The sequence below is a fragment of the Hyperolius riggenbachi genome, chromosome 1 (genome assembly GCF_040937935.1).
Source record: "Hyperolius riggenbachi isolate aHypRig1 chromosome 1, aHypRig1.pri, whole genome shotgun sequence".
Lineage (NCBI taxonomy): Eukaryota > Metazoa > Chordata > Amphibia > Anura > Hyperoliidae > Hyperolius > Hyperolius riggenbachi.
The window spans coordinates 201,391,870-201,410,574 of NC_090646.1; the positions used below are offsets into that span (position 1 = coordinate 201,391,870).

Genomic DNA, 18,705 nt, shown 5'->3' on the forward strand with positions numbered 1-18,705 from the left:
GAACAGATTGCTCAATGAATATTCCTTAAAATAACATTTAGCAGAAAGAAAACAGTATGTTAAATAATAGGCAAAATGTTTTGTAGTATGGCATAAATTTACTAATGAGCATTTTCTTCCATTACTGTTTTACTGGATTAGGGCTCTGCTTACTGGATGGTAAAAAACAGCCTGAGTGGAGATCAGACATTATAATAATTGTGTACCTTAGTTTCATTGGAAGACAGGCAAATGATAAGTGTTGCACCAGTTTTAAAGATGAATGTACCATAACTTCAAGGTTATGGCTGGTCTTTGATATGTGTGACCTATTTGGCCATACAGGATGCCACAAAAACAGTGAAAAAAGAGTGCCCCAGCCCTTGGTTATTATCTGCATTACCTCTTCCTCTTTCACCAATGAACCATAAGAAACCAAGGGGTATACTATACTGTATGTGCTAAACTGCATTAAGCAGAGTAATGTCCGTAAAGTCTTAGGTCACAATGAGCAGGGCAGAGTGCAATACATTACATGCAATGCATTCTGGTCTACTCATCGTGCGTAAGACTTTGCGCACCTAACTCTGTTTAACGCAGCTTAGTACATACAGTCCCAAGGCACCTATCTGCAGTCTAAATAAAAACAGAATGCATGTATGTATTTTATATATTTATATATATATATATATATACACAGTAGGATGCAAAAGTTTGGGCAACCTTGTTAATCGTCATAATTTACTGTATAAATTGATGGTTGTTACGATAAAAAAAATGTCAGTTAAATATATTGTGTAGGAGACACACACAGTGATATTTGAGAAGTGACATGAAGTTTATTGGATTTACAGAAAGTATGCAATAATTGTTTAAATAAAATTAGGCAGGTGCATACATGTGGGCACTGTTGTCATTTTATTAATTGCAAAACCTTTAGAACTAATTATTGGAACTAAAATTGACTTGGTAAGCTCAGTGACCCCTAACCTACATGCACAGGTGAATCCAATTAAGAGAAACAGTATTTAAGGGGGTCAATTGTAAGTTTCCCTCCTCTTTTAATTTTCTCAAAAGAATAGCAACATGGGGGTCTCAAAACAACTCTCAAATGACCTGAAAACAAAGATTGTTCACCATCATGGTTTAGGGGAAGGAAACAGAAAGCTGTCTCAGAGATTTTAGCTGTCTGTTTCCACAGTTAGGAACATATTGAGGAAATGGAAGACCACAGGCTCAGTTCAAGTTAAACAGACACTGTAAAACCAAAAACGTCCCCGGGGGGTACTCAGCTCGGGAGGGGGAAGTCTCTGGATCCTAATGAGACTTCCCCCATCCTCCTCTGTCTCACGGGGGTCTCTCTGCAGCCCTCTGAACAGCGTCCCGACAGACCCGACAGCCTGTTCAATATTTACCTTCCCAGGCTCCAGCGGGGGCGCTGTTGCGGCTCTTCTGACGGAGATAGGTGGAAATAGCTGATCTCCGTTGGGTCCGTTCTACTGCGCAGGCGCAGGAGACTAGCGCCTGTGTAGTAGAGCGGCTCGACGGAGATTGGCTATTTCCACCTATCTCCGTGGGAAGGAGCGGATACTGTGCCTGCGCTGGAGCCAAAAGGTAAATATTTATTAAAGAGAGCTTTCCATGCTCGGAAGCCATCAAACCTGAATGAACTAGAGATCTTTTGTAAAGAGGAATGGTCCAAAATACCTTCAACCAGAATCCAGACTCTCATTGGAACCTACAGGAAGTGTTCAGAGGCTGTAATTTCTGCAAAAGGAGGACCTACTAAATATTGATTTCATTTCTTTTTTTGTGGTGCCCACATTTATACACCTGCCTAATCTTGTTTAAACAATTATAGCACACTTTCTGTAAATCCAATAGACTTACTTTCACTTCTCAAATATCATAACATATAACAGGAAAATCATGATGATTAACAAGGGTGCCCAAACTTTTGCATCCCAATATATATATATATATATATTAGGGATGGCAGGTTATATAGTATTAGGGATGGCAGGTTGCAATTTTCTAAATGGGATCACGGTGCTAAGTTATTGCAAAGAGCTAAGGTCATGCTGTGTTTTAAACCATCAGTGCTGGAGACCCAGTATGCCTGGCTTTTCAGGGATATAAAGGAAAGACTTAAATGCTTTCTGACCTAAAATGATGTGTTAAGAGTGTATGTTTTACAGATACAAAAATTCTTGTGAAATTGTAGATCTCTATAATGATTTCAAAGAAACCTATAGAGGTCTACTGTGTGTGCACCTCCTTTTCACCCAGATATGCAGTGTTACAAAAAACTTTTACTATTTTATGATAAAAATTATTTTCAATTTGAAGATGATTCATAGATGGTTCAAAGGAACTGAGATCCTGTTGCTGTGCTATAACCAGCAATGGGGTTTCTCATCAAATGCTGGGAATACACGTTTCGTTTTTGCCTTCGTTTTAGCCTTCGATTCGTTCGGTAAACGAATCGAGTGTTGAAAACGTATGTGAAAATAGTCATAATCTCATTATAGTTTCGATTAATAGACCCTGAAAACGAACGACTAGTGATCGAACATGTTTGATATTATCTCTCTTTATCCATCTAATCGAGCCATTGGTAGGCTTGATGGCTGTTCAGATCGATTATATATTCGTTTATGCCGTCCGTCCCTGTACTACGTTTCGTTTCTTTGCAGCCTTCGATCATTGGAAAAACAAAACCATTAGAATCGAAAAAAAACCGAAACCGTGGGTGGTGATATTAACCGTACGATCGATTATTTCGGGATCGAAAAGGACAAAAGGCACAATCGAAATGAAGGTTTAAACGAAGGCAAAAACGAAACGTGTATTCCCAGCATTATGGGGCAATTCAAACTAGCTTCAAAAGCAGAACTTGAATCTCTTTGATCCTTTCTGTCAGGAACATTTTTAAACTATCTTATCTACACCCTCCCTAACAGATCTATAGTCCTCACCCTCAAGCCCCCCTAAGACTTATGTGGTCTTCAACTATATAGATTAAATTACCTGTCATAAGCAGAAAATCCTGGACTGGTTGTTCAACTTTGATACCTTTGGCCCACTATACCCTACCTCCAAAGACTTGCAATGAAAGACGGGTGAGTGGGAACTTGCCTACTCTATCTCACAACTATTTGTAGCACATCTCAAGATGCCCTGCAAGAATGGAAATTAGTGGCTTCCATAGACATTACCACAACCCATTGGCACCAAGATAAAGACATGTTCCATAATCCCAGTAGTCACTGCAGAATTCTGAGCTGCTGTGATGCAAATGGACAGTGAAAGAACTCTTATCAGGAGAATAAAATCCTGCCCCCTGCTTGAAAGTGACCATTTTACTTTTTAATGCTTTTTATTTAAGTCTCCTGCACGTCTCCTATCAAAGCAGTCCACATTACATGGATATAGGAGCTTCTGTATAGGCAGTGTGGATGCTGATTAGAACTCATGTTCCATTGGGAGCTTTGTTGCTATTTCCTCCTCATCTCTTTTCTGGTTGATCAATACACTCCTATATCTTAACAATAAGATAATGTTTTGGGATGGGAAGTCCATCTACCTGAGCAAAAATCTCTTAATGTACACTTCTGAATGTATTTTATTATGCGTGAAAAGGGAAAGAGACACTTAAGAAATACTAGGTCACACCTGGAATGTGTACTATAATAACAAATGACTCAATATAGCATTTCCGATTAACTTTGCCAATTTTAATAAATACATTTGCTTAAGCATAGCAACGATAAAAGGTTACTTTCATACCATCCCTATTAGCTATGTGCTATGTGAAATTATAGCTGTCTGTAAACACATTGATGTGATTTTTCTTAAAAACATCTATTAATTTAAGCTCAGTGACAAGGAGTTATTAATAGTTATTGACTGTCCCCTTAAACAGCGTGTCATGCTTCTTTGGAGACTTACACTTGTCCATATTGCTTTGGAAGAAAATGATAAATCATTAGCATAGTATAACTTGTGTTTCTTTCATTATTTTATTGCATTTGAAGGCCATGCAACCTCACGCTGTTATCAGTTTCACTGGCAGATTTGTGCATCTGCTCCTGGTATTTAACTCTCAGAGGCTGAAAAGTAAATCAGTTCTTATTAGCGTGTCTTCGCTGGGATTGTATGGATGGAAAGGGACTGATTATTTCAGGCTCTTTCTCAGACATGAAGTCTTTTGAAACAGAGGTATGACTAATAAAACCTAAATTTGCTTAATTGGAAGTGAAGTAAAACTCTATCGTCTGAGAATTCACAGTGGGATCATCAGAGGCGCTGCCGTAATGAAGGACACAAACAAGTGTACACATTTATAATGGAAAAAAGACTAGTCAGTAAATTGATTCTGTGGTTTTTATAGGTGAAAAAAACGAGATGGAAAATTGTAGAAACAGCCAGAAAATAGTACACTGCAGTGTGCATTCTCCACAGAAACATTACCTAACTAGAATGGGCCAGATCCAAATAATTTCTCCTAGGGGATCATTTTTCATCTTCTGTTTAAAATAACTTCTCAGCACTCTGCAATTGAAAAAGTACCAAAACGTAGGTGAAAAAAATACTGTCCAAATTTCAGGCTCTGGCCCTATGTATTTATATAGTGTAAATAGATTTTCACAGAACATCAGAAAATTACCATCACTCAACTTCAGAATGGCTTACAATCAAATGCCCTCACCACACTCTAGGGCCAGTGTTTGGGTGGATAGCCTTTCTTTAGATTGTACGCCTCTGGCAGGGTCCTCCCCCTAGTGTATCCAACTTGATAATGCACCCTCTTCATCATCAAGTGCCCTTTCTGCTACCCGACTTGGATTTGATTTACATGTCCTCTAACGCTTAGACTCTGTTGCATGATCTTGTATCTTGTTGTCTGTCACCAATATTTATCTATTATACAGGGCTGCGTAATAAGTTGGTGCTTTTTAAATACAATAAAAAATAACAGGCAGTTGTTCTACTAGTATGTTTATGGGATATGGGTAACTAGTATGCAGAGAAAATCCAAGTGCACTGGGCGAGAGCATACAAACTCTATGCAGGTAGTGTCCTTACTGGGATTTAAACCCAGAACTTGAGTGCTGCCAAGTAAAAGTGCTAATCACTTGAACACAATGTCATCTAGCTAATAACTAAGCACAAAAAATATGCTTTAGATATAAACTACACCTTAAAGCACTAATTGCATTTTTAAACTGAAAAAGATACTCGAATCAGCCACATTACTTCCACTGAGATGTGAAAGGAATAACATTCCATAAGAAGCAAATGGTTGGTGCAGTAAATATAGCGTTTTATTCCATTAAAACGACAGGCAGCAGTGACAGACTGCTGTTTTGGACCTCGTGGTCCTTTCTCAAACTGCAATAGCCAACCGTGTCATCCTAGACCCCATGCATTGGCATGTGCCAATGGAAGCACAGTGCATGTTGGAGCATGCCGGTGGTAGCATTACTACCTCTTCTTGCTCCAACTTGCATCCTCACATCTCCTGGCAGCTTCTGAACTGGCTACTAGAGCTCCAGGTTAAATGTCATGTGAACTCAGTGATTCTGGAGCTCTAGCAACCAGTTCAGAATCTGCAGTGGAGACACAAGGATGTAAACTTGATCAAAGAGAGGTAGCTATGCTTTCCAGTGCAAGGGAACTCCGAGCTCAAAACAAAAACAAAATTGGTACTCACCTGGGGCTTTCTGCAGCCCAGTGTAGGTTGGGAGGTCCCACGGCGTCCATCTGGCTCTTCACCCAGGGCCTGGTCAGAAATAGCTTCTCGGCGGCTCTCGGTGACACTGGGCCCAAATGTCGGGCTCCTCTTCCTGAAACATCACGTCTGTCGTCACCACGCCGGCCGCCTCGCGTCATCACGGCAGCCAGAGTGACAGTACAGCGCATGCGCCGTACTGTCAAGCTGGCTGCCGTGATGACGCGAGGTGGCCGGCGTGGTGACGACAGACGTGATGTTTCAGCTTGGAGTCCTTTTAAAGAAGAGCTTTGCATAGGGGCCCCCACATATAGTATATTGCATGCAGATAAGCCAACCCCCACTTTACACCCAAAATGTGGGTGTAAAAAGGTTGGCTTACCTACAGTGATATATGACATTTATTTCCCCTTCTCCCCCTGATTTTTTCAGCAAGCTAACTTTATTGTCCTACATATATTTATTATTTTTATTGTTCATTATTTCTCTCCTGCCTCTTTCAATATAGTCTTTGTTCTGCTGTTTATCTGTTCACTTCACTTGTGTACCTTGCTTTCAGGGGCACAAAGAGATGATTTGCACATTCAGAAGTGATGCATTTAAGCAGGCCATACACTGGCTCGATTCCCGGCCGTTTCGACAGCAGATTCGATCCTGGGATCGAATCTGCTGCCAATCGTTCGCGGTAAATGCAGCCGCCGATCCGATTTCCTCCCGAAATCGGATCGGTCCGTCGATCGCGCCATGCGGGAAATTACCCTCAATCGCCCGCGGGTAAAGTGCGCGTCGCTAGCGGCGGCCGATCCGATCAAGTATACATTACCTGAGGCTGGCTCCCGGGCATCTTCTCCGTGCTGCACGGCTCTGTTCCGGCTCCATCCATCCCGGCGCTTCCTGGGTCACTGCCGTGACCAGGAAGTTCAAATAGAGGGCGCTCTATTTGAACTTCCTGGTCACGGAGTAACACAGGAAGCGCCGTAATGGAGCCGGAACAGAGCCGTGCAATGCGGAGAAGATGCCCGGGAGCCAGCCTCAGGTAATGTATACGGGGGGGGGGACAGGCGGCAGGAGCAGCTCAGCAGATGGTGAATCGGTTTCAGGCTGAAATCGATTCACAATCTGTTTGCAGTAAAGGCAGCCATACGATCCCTCTCTGATCAGATTCGATCAGATAGGGATCTGTCAGCTGGTCGATCTAATGGCACATCGACCAGTGTATGGCCATCTTAAGCTTTGCTTCCGGCAGAAGGCTACAGACCATTTACATCAAGACAGCTAGGCATATGAACTCCTTTTTCCCTGCTGCCGTTAGACTCTTGAATTCCATTCACTGGCTCGCCCCTCAGGCCAGTAGTCTGATCATATGGTTCCAACAATATGAAGTGATAGGTCACCCACTGACTGTGTTTTTGGTTTTTCTGCCACCATTGTTCCCCTTTTAAAGCTACACCTAGTTACTGTACAATTTACTGCACTCTTTTGGGTTTTATCTGTAAGTGTGTCATCCACTGTTTTGGGGGTTGGATGTCATGGTTGTCTTTTAATGTCTGTGTTGTTGCCTTTTTTTATCGCTGCTGTTGCCTTTTTGTCACTGAGTTCTCTGTTTGTGCCGAACCCAATTCCGGGCATGTCCCAGTCATGCTTGGCGAAATAAACTTGATTCTGATTCTGATTCTGATGAGGGATTTTTGGTCTATTTTAGCTCTCTATACCTTCCAGGTGGATCTGGGCATTCCTTGATCTATTGAGGTTCAGCTTATATCTTCTTTTAGCGGTCACTTTTTGTGGAATGTAGTTAAGATTTTGCTTTTCCTGCTTTTTAATTCTAGCAGTGTTATCAGTCACTCGTCCCACATGTCCAGGACTACCCTGCCTCAGATATATTGTCTCTTTTTTCCCATAAAAGAGGGGATTTATTTGTGTTATTGTTTCCTTATCCTCTCATATTCACCCCTTAGGACCCATTTCCACTAGCCACTGCGCGCGGCAGTTTGTTTGTATGCAGACGAATCCCAGAAGCCGGCAAATGCTATTTAAATAAAAAATGAAATGTGAATGCTTATGTAAACAAGTACAGCTACTTGGCACATGCGTGGCTATGGGATTCGCTGCCTACCGCACAAAAACTGATGGCAATGTCGGCCGAATTGCTAAGGCAAGTGATTTGGCCGGTGGCGCCATTATTTCCTATGGCAGAGTTTCTCCGAGCGATTTGCCTGCGGGGAAACTCTGTGGAGTTGGCCTGGATTCCGCGCCAGTTACTGTTAACTCAAGAATTGGCATTGCACTGAATTTTAGATCCTGGTCTACTTGTTTACATAAGGATTCACATTTCATTTTTTTATTTAAATAGCACTTCATCCCTTTTAAGTACGTATTTCGCGCCGTATAAGACGCTCCGGAATATAAGACGCACCCAGGTTTAGAGGGCAAAAACCAGGGGAAAAAAAATTATACATATATATATATATATATATATATATATATATATATATAACCTGGTGCGTCCATATTCCAGAGGCGTCTTGTACATGTTATCCCCCACATGGTGTCTGCCAATGTGTCCTGTGTGCCCCTTCTCCCCATGTGTCCTGTCTCCCCAGGTGTCCTTCTGTGTCCGTCTCCCTATGGGTCCTGTGTGCCCCTTCTCCCCCATGTGTCCTGACCACTCCTTCTCCTCATATGTCCTGTGTCCTGTCTGCCCCATGTGGTGTCCTATCTCCCATCTCTCCCATGTGTCCTTCTCCCCATGTTCCCTATCTCCCCCATGTGTCCTTCTCCCCCATGATTCCTTCTCCCCATGTGTCCTGTCTCTTCAGTGTCCGTGTCCTCTTGTGTTATTTTATGCCCCCCTTCATGTGCCACAGCTCTCCCCATTGAAATCATGCTGCCCGCCATGCGTGCGTCTCCCCGGGTCACACCCCCCCCCCCCGCGCGTGTCTCGCTATCCCCGTTGTACATACTGTATGTCCCCCAGTGTCAGCAGCAGCAGCGGCGGCGGAGGCTTACCAGATCCATGCCGCCGCGATGACTGCAGACACCCGGCTACTCCATGTGTTTCCTGTGTTTCCTCTACTGTGCGGCTACTGATGACGCAATCAGTACAAGCCGCGCAGTAGAGGAAACACATGAAGTAGCCGGGTGTCTGCAGTCATCGCGGCGGCATGGATCTGGTAAGCCTCCGCCGCCGTTGCTGCTGCTGACACTGGGGGACATATGTACAACGGGGAGAGACACGCGGGGGGGGGGGAGAATGACCCGGGGAGACGCACGCATGGCGGGTGGGCAGGAATTTATTACATGGGGAGAGCTGTGACACTCGGAGGGCAGGCCAGGCCCAGCAGGGACACAGGCAGGGAATCCCCAATGGCGGCGGGTCGGCGGTTCGTATCGGCGGGCGTTCGCAAGTTGGGGATTCCCTGCCTTTGCCATATAAGACGCAGGGACTTTTTCTCCCCATTTTTGGGGGAGAAAAAGTGTGTCTTATACGGCAGCAAATACGGTAGGCACTTTCATTGTGTGAATTTGAATAAGGTTAGTTGCCAGCCACGCATTAAAGGCAATACAATTATTAGGACTTCAAACACAGGGTAATAGGTCAGGCTATGCTTAAAAATATACTAAATGCAAAGCAAAGCCAAGGCATCTAAAATGCAGGTTTACACTACTCCATAAGATCCAATTTATTTATTTATTTAAATGCAGACAAGCACAACAAATAAATATCTTTGTACTCAAGGACTTTTGAGTAATTTTGTTCACATCATTAGAGAGAGGTAGAGTTGGGCCGAACGGTTCGCCTGCGAACGGTTCCATGCGAACTTCCGTGGTTCGCGTTCGCGTCCCGCAGGCGAACCTTTGCGGAAGTTCGGTTCACCCCATAATGCACATGGAGGGTCAACTTTGACCCTCTACATCACAGTCAGCAGGCCCAGTGTAGCCAATTAGGCTACACTAGCCCCTGGAGCCCCACCCCCCCTTATATAAGGCAGGCAGCGGCGGCCATTACGGTCACTCGTGTGCTGCCTGCGTTAGTGAGAGTAGGGCGAGCTGCTGCAGACTGTCTCTCAGGGAAAGATTAGTTAGGCTTAACTTGTTCCTGTCTGGCTGCATACCTGTTCTGTGAACCCACCACTGCATACCTGTGCTGTGAACCCACCACTGCATACCTGTGCTGTGAACCCACCACTGCATACCTGTGCTGTGAACCCACCACTGCATACCTGTGCTGTGAACCCACCACTGCATACCTGTGCTGTGAACCCACCACTGCATACCTGTTCAGTGAACCTGCCACTGCATACCTGTTCTGTTCAGTGGACCCGCCACTGTATACCTGTTCATTGAACCCACCACTGCATACCTGTGCTGTGAACCCACCACTGCATACCTGTTCTGTGAACCCACCACTGCATACCTGTTCAGTGAACCCGCCACTGCATACCTGTTCTGTTCAGTGGACCCGCCACTGTATACCTGTTCAGTGAACCCACCACTGCATACCTGTTCTGTTCAGTGGACCCGCCACTGTATACCTGTTCAGTGAACCCGCCACTGCATACCTGTTGTGTTCAGTGAACCTGCCACTGCATACCTGTTCTGTGAACCCGCCACTGTATACCTGTTCTGTTTAGTGAACCCGCCACTGTATACCTGTTCTGTTTAGTGAACCCGCCACTGTATACCTGTTCTGTTTAGTGAACCCGCCACTGCATACCTGTTCTGTTCAGTGGACCCGCCACTGTATACCTGTTCAGTGAACCCGCCACTGCATACCTGTTGTGTTCAGTGAACCTGCCACTGCATACCTGTTGTGTTCAGTGAACCTGCCACTGCATACCTGTTCTGTGAACCCGCCACTGTATACCTGTTCTGTTTAGTGAACCCGCCACTGTATACCTGTTCTGTTTAGTGAACCCGCCACTGCATACCTGTTCTGTTCAGTGGACCCGCCACTGTATACCTGTTCAGTGAACCCGCCACTGCATACCTGTTGTGTTCAGTGAACCTGCCACTGCATACCTGTTCTGTGAACCCGCCACTGTATACCTGTTCTGTTTAGTGAACCCGCCACTGTATACCTGTTCTGTTTAGTGAACCCGCCACTGCATACCTGTTCTGTTCAGTGGACCCGCCACTGCATACCTGTTCTGTGAACCCGCCACTGTATACCTGTTCTGTTCAGTGAACCCACCGCATCAGTGCGCATACCTGTGCAGTTAAGTGAACCCACCTACCTACGTGAGTGCACGCAGTGTGATATACCACTCCGTGCATACCCGATATGGACAAAACAGGTAGAGGAAGAGGTAGTGCCAGAGCCAGAGGAAGGCCACCCGGCAGGTCTGCGCGAGGTCGTGTAAATGTAATTTCGTGTGGACCTGGCCCACAGTACAGTGCTCGGAAGAAGGCACGTCCCATCACCTCCCAAGATTGTCAGGACGTGGTTGAGTATTTAGCGACACAGAACACCTCATCTTGCTCAGCCACCAGCGCTACTACTAGCACCACTTCCGCTGCATTTGACACTTCGCAAGAATTATTTAGTGGTGAAATCACTGATGCACAGCCATTGTTGTTACAGCCAGATGAATTTTCACCAGCTCATATGTCTGAGTTACGCGGCAACACTATGGATGTAACGTGTCAGGAGGATGAAGGACCTACTGATGGTGCAAGTTTGGATTTGTCTGAGGCAAGCGAAGCTGGGCAGGATGACTACGATGATGACGGTAATAGGGATCCTCTGTATGTTCCCAATAGAGGAGATGAAGAGGGGGACAGTTCAGAGGGGGAGTCAGAGAGTAGTAGGAGGAGAGAAGTTGCTGAAAGAAGCTGGGGCAGCTCTTCGTCAGAAACAGCTGGTGGCAGAGTCCGGCACCATGTATCGCCACCTATGTACAGCCAGCCAACTTGCCCTTCAGCATCAGCTGCTGAGGTCCCCATAGTGCCCACATCCCAGGGTGGCTCAGCGGTGTGGAAATTTTTTAATGTGTGTGCCTCAGATCGGACCAAAGCCATCTGTTCGCTCTGCCAACAAAAATTGAGCCGTGGAAAGGCCAACACTCACGTAGGGAGTGACAAGTGCCTTACGAAGGCACCTGGAGAAAAGGCACAAACAGCAATGGGATGGCCACCTGAGCAAAAGCAGCAGCAGCACACAAAAGCAAAGCCACCCTCCTTCTCCTCTTCCTCCTCCATCAGGTGCATTATCTGCTTCTGCCGCTTTCTCCCTTCCACCTTCACAGGCACCCTCCTCCACTCCGCCTCTGCCCTTGAGCGGTTCCTGCTCCTCTGCCCACAGCAGCAGTCAGGTGTCCGTGAAGGAAATGTTTGAGCGGAAGAAGCCAATTTCGGCCAGTCACCCCCTTGCCCGGCGTCTGACAGCTGGCGTGGCGGAACTGTTAGCTCGGCAGCTGTTACCATACCGGCTGGTGGACTCTGAGGCCTTGCGTAAATTTGTGGCCATCGGAACACCGCAGTGGAAGATCCCAGGCCGCACTTATTTTTCGAGAAAGGCCATACCCCAACTGCACCGTGAAGTTGAGAGGCAAGTGGTGTCATCTTTTGCGAAGAGCGTTGGGTCAAGGGTACACCTGACCACGGATGCCTGGTCTGCCAAGCACGGGCAGGGCCGCTACATTACCTACACAGCCCATTGGGTGAACCTGGTGGTGAACGATGGCAAGCAGGGCGCAGCGGACCAAATTGTGACACCTCCACGGCTTGCAGGCAGGCCTCCTGCCACCTCCTCTCCTCCTGCTACATGTTCTTCGCTGTCCTCCTCCTCCTTGGCTGAGTGGCAGTTCTCCTCTCCAGCTACACAGCCCCAGCTCCGCAGGGCCTATGCTGCATGCCAGGTACGACGCTGTCACGCCATCTTAGACATGTCTTGTCTCAAAGCGGAGAGTCACACTGGAGCAGCTCTCCTGGCTGCTCTTAAGAAACAGGTGGATGAGTGGCTGACCCCGCACCACCTGGAGATAGGCAACGTGGTGTGCGACAACGGCAGCAATCTGCTTGCCGCTTTGCATATGGGGAAGCTGACACACATACCCTGCATGGCACATGTCATGAATCTAGTGGTTCAAAGATTTGTGGCAAAGTACCCTGGCTTAGCGAATGTCCTGAAGCAGGCCAGGAAGTTCTGTGGGCATTTGAGGCGGTCTTACACAGCCATGGCACGCTTTGCGGAAATTCAGCGCAAAAACAACATGCCGGTGAGACGCCTCATTTGCGATAGCCCGACTCGCTGGAACTCGACCCTGCTCATGTTCTCCCGCCTGCTAGAACAGAAGAAAGCCGTGACCCACTACCTCTACAACTACAGTAGAATGAAACAGTCTGGGAAGATGGGGATGTTCTGGCCGGACAACTGGACACTGATGGAAAATGCATGCAGGCTCATGCGGCCGTTTGAGGAGGTGACCAACCTGGTGAGCCGCAGTGAGGGCACCATCAGCGACTTAATTCCCTACGCTTACTTCTTGGAGCGTGCTGTGCGTAGAGTGGCGGATGAAGCTGTGAATGAGCGTGACCAGGAACCGTTACGGCAGGAACAGGCATGGGACCAATTTTCATCAGACCCAGCTGTTTCCTCAACACCTGCGGCAGCACAGAGGGGGGAGGAGGAGGAAGAAGAGAAGTTGTGTGCAGAAGACGAGTCAGACTCAGAGGATGATGAGCAAGGTGTTTCTTTGGGGGAGGAGGAGGAGGAGGGGACAGCGGCAGGAGAACAACCTCAGCAGGCATTGCAAGGGGCTTGTGCTGCTCAACCTTCCCGTGGTATTGTTCGCGGCTGGGGGGAGGAGGTTGACTTACCTGACGTCACTGAGGAAGAGCAAGAGGAGATGGAGGGTACTGGATCCGACTTTGTGCAGATGTCGTCTTTTATGCTGTCCTGCCTGTTGAGGGACCCCCGTATAAAAAACCTCAAGGGGAATGAGCTGTACTGGGTGGCCACACTACTAGACCCTCGGTACAGGCACAAAGTGGCGGACCTGTTACCAACTCACCGGAAGGTGGAAAGGATGCAGCACATGCAGAACCAGCTGTCAACTATGCTTTACAATGCCTTTAAGGGTGATGTGACGGCACAACGCCAGCAAGGTACCACTGCCACTAATCCTCCTCCCGTGTCCACGCAGTCAAAGACAGGACGCTCCAGCGATCTCATGGTGATGTCGGACATGCGGACGTTCTTTAGTCCAACGCCTCGCCGTAGCCCTTCCGGATCCACCCTCCAGAAACGCCTGGAACGGCAGGTAGCCGACTACCTGGCCTTAAGTGTGGATGTAGACACTGCTGTGAACAGCGATGAGGAACCCTTGAACTACTGGGTGCGCAGGCTTGACCTGTGGCCAGAGCTGTCCCAATTTGCCATCCAACTTCTCTCCTGCCCTGCCGCAAGCGTCCTGTCAGAAAGGACCTTCAGCGCAGCTGGAGGCATTGTCACAGAGAAGAGAAGTCGCCTAAGTCACAAAAGTGTTAAGTACCTCACCTTTATCAAAATGAATGAGGCATGGATCCCGGAGGGCTGCTGCCCGCCCCAAGACTAAGTCAATCCCCGCACACACAGCATCTCTGCCTGCACGCCGTGTGACTGGCTGCCTGGCCTGCCCCAAGAAGACTAAGTCGCTCCCAGTCCCTCCACACAGCATGTCTGCCTGCAGGCCGCTTGACTACCTTCTCCGCCACCACCAACAGGGTCCGGGACTCCAGGCGGATTGCTGAATTTTTTAGGCCGCTGCTAGCAGCGGCCGCTGTAATAATTTTTCGGGTGCGTGTACATGACTGCCTAATTTTTCTGGCTGCACTGCGGGCAGCTGCAACAACAAAAGAAAAGGCATGTACATGCGCCCATTCCCCTTCGTGATCATTACCTTGCCGTGGTAAAGGGGCTTGCGTATCACAATGAAGCAATGACCGGCGCCTAGATGAGTGTCTCGGGGGGCACACCCACGATAATAAGGTCGTTGCCTCATTGTGGTCAGACCAAATTTGATCAGCTGGACAGTCACTGTTCTGTCATTCAGCTACATCAGCCAGGCGACCATATGGGCTGTAAAGCCACCAAAACCTGCACTCTCGCCATGGTGCGCACCAGTTCAGCACGGCCGTCACTACACAAACAGCTGTTTGCGGTGCGTTACACGGTGAGTTTGATGTGTCAGTGTGAAGCAGTACCTTAATTACACTACCTGATTGATGTATACACATGCAAGATGTTTGAAAGCACTTTAGGCCTGTCATTTAGCATTCAATGTGATTTCTGCCCTTAAAACGCTGCTTTGCGTCAAATCCAGATTTTTCCCGGGGACTTTTGGCATGTATCCTACTCCGCCATGCCCCCCTCCAGGTGTTAGACCCCTTGAAACATCTTTTCCATCACTTTTGTGGCCAGCATAATTATTTTTTTTTTTTCAAAGTTCGCATCCCCATTGAAGTCTATTGCGGTTCGCGAACTTTAACGCGAACCGAACCTTCCGCGGAAGTTCGCGAACCTAAAATCGGAGGTTCGGCCCAACTCTAGAGAGAGGTGCTATACCCGCCCTGACTCTCACTCAGCTGCTCCTTTTTGTACTTTGCCTGAGGAAGTGGGCGACAGTCCCGCAAAATGCATTTAAGATGTTATTGGAGTAAGAAATAAATGCTGAATACATTTTAAAGCTACATCATTGTTGTGTCATCTATGGGGAGATAGGTCCACCAGAACCTCCTATTTTAAACAGTTTTTAATATATTGTATACTTTCTGGCACCTCTGTAAACACAAATCATTGTTCACATCATGTTCTTTTTTGTGTATTTATCTACAATCCTGTATTTTTACATTCAGCTTAAAAAAAATAAATATTAATATAGTGTGCATTTTTCTGTAGGCCATTTGAATTCTCTTATCTAATGTAACACAAGCGACCTCAGCCACAGATTATACCTCGTAGAACATGCATGCAAAACATCATAAGTAATCTAACTAATAAGGGGAATGAGGCCTAGAAGTGTTTGACATCGGCTTAGAAACAATTATGAAGGTTTTGTAAAACATTACTAAAGTAATCTTTGAGATCTTGTAGCACATAACTCTGCTCTCAAACAAGGCCAGTTTCCAATTTAATTGCCCATTTTCTAGATCTAGCTTAATGCTTTGTTTACATCTTATTACTGGCTCCATTCTATAAAGCCTATATATGTAGTAATGACTCTAGAGCTGGATATTGGTACTTAGTCTCTGATTTATTAATTTTCAAGATCATAGTAAAACATTGAGTATAGCCTAATAATTGCCATAGCATGACTCACTGTGACATAGTTTTCGCTACCAGCAGCTTATACTAGACTAATGTACATTTTAATGGTGATGTCACGCCAGAGATAACATCTAATCACTAAAAGCTTTGTGTCATTTCCCTAAGAGATGCACTCCTCCTAAAAGAGGCGTGGTTTGATTTGGGTGCCATGTAGTGCCAGTACTTAGAATATTGTTAACAATATTCTAATAATTGCTTTGCATGGGGAATCCCCATGTCTTTATTGCTGTTTGTAACATTAGATGAATGCTACTTGCCTTCCCTAACCTACCCCCTAACACTTACAGACCATAAAACTATGCCTAACACTAACCTCTACACAAACCCTCCTATCCCTCAGCCTAACACTAACCCTCTGAGCAGCCGATAATGCTGCATCATAGCAAATAACGGTGCTCAGTTATACGCTTAGCCAATAATGTTACTATGCTATACCTATGCCACACCCAATCTAGAGAACCCTGATGCCGATTTGTCAGTGCTGTCTCATGCTGGTGGGCTATACAGCATACCAGACAAATTCTGAACCCAATTTAATTACTTGGTGCACCATAGCAAAAACATTTAGTTTTCTAGCTAGAGTAATGCCTAAATCAACAAATGGCCTGCATGCCCAATATAACTGTCTCACTAAAGTGATATAGTAATCCTCACTAAAGATAAAGTGAATTAGATTGGGTCCAATGTGTTTATATCTTGGTAATGCTAATAGCGCTGGACCATTATGAATGATAAAGAAATGCAACAACTCCTGGCTCTGCCCTTAACTCTCTAGAGCAATCCCTATCATTTATTTATTAGCTTATTTTGCAGCATATTTTGCACTTGATTGTTGCAGTAGCTACAGTATATCTTTTTCCCTTTTTTTTACACTGTAAACTATATTGTTTATTTGTTAGTGTTTCTTTTGCATTTTCCTGTAATCATCAATCCACCATTTTCATTTTCAGCAATAAAATATATAAAATCCTTTAGGCTATCTCTATTAACTGAGTATTTATAGTATTGGGCTCGCCACTGTGCACTGCCGTATAATGGTGTGTGTTTACAAATCTTTTTCATTTGGCCAGGGGCATGGCAGAAGCTGACAGAGACCTTGCTTGTAGTGCTATTTAAATGTAAAGTTATTTTGCAGAACTGATGCGCGGGTCGTGTCCCCACTTAAACAATGTTGTAGTAGATACAGTATCTGGGATTGGCATGGGCAAGGCTTATTAGTTTAGATAACATTGCATATGGATCTCTTTTTGGCTAGCTAATACATATATTGTGGTCCTGACCTCTTGAAAATCTATATGCAGGGTGGGGCAGAGTGGGATGTTTGTGACAACAAGCCCCATTTTAAATTTTACTCCAACATGTAATTTGTAAAAAAAAATATATATGAATATAAAAGAAAACTAAATTATGTTGCTATGCAACAGAAGATGCATTTTAACAAATACAGTATGTACATCAGACGATGTGGTACTTGTACCCCAGGGCATACTTTGAAGGGCTCAGGGAATACTTGGGTTTGACATGGTTAATTAGGAACGGATTGCGGAACTACCACTCTTTCTATGCTATGAAATTGCAGATCTTTCAGCATAAGTACAGAGTAGATTAGCAGGGATACCATTTCATGCAGATTTAAGAGATTAATTTAAAAAGGAAAAAAAAAAAAACTGAATCAAAACAAGACTAACAAACATACAAGTATATGAAGGTGAATAAGAAGGAGAAAGGGACACATTGGCCACACAATAGAAGTTAAGCCTCCTACACATGTTACGGGGAACTCAGCCAAGGCAGCTTTTCGGGACCATCTTGGTTGAGAATCTACCAAGTACATAGGTGTCCAATGCCATTGCTTATAGATTAGGTACACCAGACCTCTAAGCGATGCAGATGTATGTGCTATGGAGGAACACATTTCTCGCTCTCTCCCCCTCTTGTTCAATGGAAGCCACTCAGTCATGTGCAACGCCCGCCCTCCCCCTTCCTTCTATTGAATTGTTGACATTGTTTGACTATATTGTAAACAGACAGTACTGCTCTAGATATCAATTTGATAGTTATATCACAGTCTCTTCAAAAGTACAGAGTGCAATGAAAAATAAAAAGTCACCAAAATTAAATTCAATTATAAACCAAAGTTCACTGGGCTTCATGCTCCCAAGCCACTTTCAGATCATGCAGTAACCAACAAGTACCATCAGATTGATATACCCAGTCAAAATGTCATCAGGAGCAGACTCTTCATATGAACAGACGAAAAATGTACATAAGGGAAGTAATGCAAAAATCAATCCCATCACCATTCCACCTATGAACCAAAACGTTTTACCTTCACATATGACAGACCACCTGGAAAGTGACAGGCAACCTCCACTTCCCCTCCCCCCCCCCCCCCCTCCCACACACACACACTCAGCTTGCACTCACCCCAGCATCCTCTAAAACAAAAGGTGTGTAAATTATTTTGTGGGGTAAGCTCTTAGCATCAACAGGCAACAGGATCCAAAGTGACCTCCAATCAGCAATACTCTAGGACACAAAGGTATTTCAAATAGCGATGTTCCATTTATTAAAACCAAGTATTGCACTCATGATTTATAGGAGAACGTGAGCATAAAGTAGGTACATCAGTAGGTACATCGGTGTCCCCGGGACACCTCTCCCAACCACTTCCACAATCTGA

The 18,705-nt window shown here is 45.5% G+C and overlaps 1 protein-coding gene across 1 annotated transcript in view; it reads left to right on the forward strand.

Annotated features, from left to right (window-relative positions):
• SLC7A11 (solute carrier family 7 member 11) overlaps positions 1-18,705 on the forward strand; it is a 414,966-nt gene that overhangs the window by 313,955 nt on the left and 82,306 nt on the right. The gene's annotated exons all lie outside the window — the stretch shown is intronic.